This window comes from Macrotis lagotis, chromosome 1 (assembly GCF_037893015.1).
Source record: "Macrotis lagotis isolate mMagLag1 chromosome 1, bilby.v1.9.chrom.fasta, whole genome shotgun sequence".
Classification (NCBI taxonomy): Eukaryota; Metazoa; Chordata; class Mammalia; order Peramelemorphia; family Peramelidae; genus Macrotis; species Macrotis lagotis.
In genome coordinates, this window is record NC_133658.1 from 817,882,629 (window position 1) to 817,884,539 (window position 1,911).

Here is a 1,911-nt window from a genome sequence, read left to right on the forward strand (position 1 = left end):
ATGCATGTATAGCATCTGACTAGTGTCTGACTGATGTATTACATGTGTCTGACTAACTGATCTTGGAATATGCACTTGTAATACCTGAGGTGGATTTGCCCATTTCATGTGTCCTTTGAGCTACCTCAATTCACCTTTGCTCTTAGACCACAACCCCCTCTCTGATGAGGGCATGTCATGCTGGGTGGTTCTGTGCCAGTACATCTCATACTGTACAATCAATTCCAAAGTTATTAAAAGAAACCTTGAACTATTCTTTTTTTGCTTCTTCTGACCCCCCACTCCTCACCTCCCCACCCCCCCCACCCCAGAGTAACTGTTCTGTTTGAATTCTCTATAAAATAGTCTTTTTTGGCAACTGTATTTTTGGCCTTCAAATAATGTGACCAATTCATTGGAGTTTCTCTCTCTCTCTGTAGAAGTGTTATTGTTGTTTTGTTATTTGTCCTTCATTCTGGAAAAAGAGCATCACATCAGGGAGATGAGACTGTGACATGCATGTGAATTGGATTTGAGTAAGGGGAGTACTATGCTGTCACCAGACTCTCATTCTCCTCCAGAGTCATCTGGGTCGAGTGGCTAGCTATGGATCAGGACAACTGGGATGACTCTGGATGCAAGGCAATCAGGGTTAAGTGACTTACCCAAAGTCACCCAGCTAGCTCAGTTCCTCCTGATTCCAGAGTTGGTTCTATATCGATTGCACCACCTAGCTGCCAACGTTGTCATTTGATGTTACCTTTGAGTTACTCCAATTCTGCTTTGTAGTAGTAGATCAGCAAATATTTTATTTTCAATTCTGTGGAAAACAAGAAGTCCCTCCCAGAATTAATTTGTCACTTCTAATCTCATCCCGAGCTAGCTTAAACCTAGAAACTTCCTCCCTTAGCCTCATCTTCTCCTTGACTATAAGTCTGGAGGGTGTAGAGTACCAATCCCTAACTCAAGTCTTTACAGAGGACAGAAATTATACTTTCATCTAGTTTGACTTCACAACTGCTGCACTGCATAGTTTCATCTTCAATGAACAAGATATCCCTTTGGGTTGCCCTCCATACACATTTTCCTGTCACATTTTGGGTGTTGTCTTCCCCCATTAGATTTCAAGTTCCTTGAGGGCAGGGATTGTTTTGTTTTTTTCCTATTTGTATCACAGTTCCTGGCCCATAGTAAATAAGAATGTTTATTGAAAAATTATAGTTGTAAAGAGTTGCCTGGTGCACCAATTCTTATTAAAGTCAATCAACTAGTTTGTGTCAAAGTTAAGACTAGAACTGAGGTCTGCTTAACAACTCTAAAGCTTTTCTTCTATTCACTATACAACTGGGGGGATCTTTTTATTCGTTATTGTTGGTTAGTCAATTAGTTGTTTCTGACTCTTTGTGATCCCATTGGGATTTTCTTGGCAAGGATCCTAAAGTGGTTTACCATTTCTTTCTTCAACTTATTCCACAGATGAAGAAACTTAGGCAAATGTGGTTTAAGTGACTTGCCCAGGGTCACTTAACTAGTAAGGGTCTGAGGTCACATTTGAACTCAGGTCCTCTGACTACAAGGTTAGCAATCTATCCATTGTTCCATCTAACTACCCTTTATTAGGCATTATCACTTTTTAGAAGATTAGACATAGAATGATGGAGAATTATAAAAATACAGACTCTAGAAACTAGAGTGAACCCCCAATGTTAACTATTCAAAACCTGAACAGAATCTATTCTGCAATATCTTTAAAGGTCATCTTTCAACGAGAAGAAACTATTATTTCCTAAGTCAGCTCATCGTATTTTGGGACATCTCGATTTGTTAGGAATTTTTTTTATAACATCACTCTCCCTAAAACTTCCATCCAAAATGTCACAAGGTCCTCTCTAATGGCAAGAAGAACATGTATAATCCCTCTTCCAAATTCAG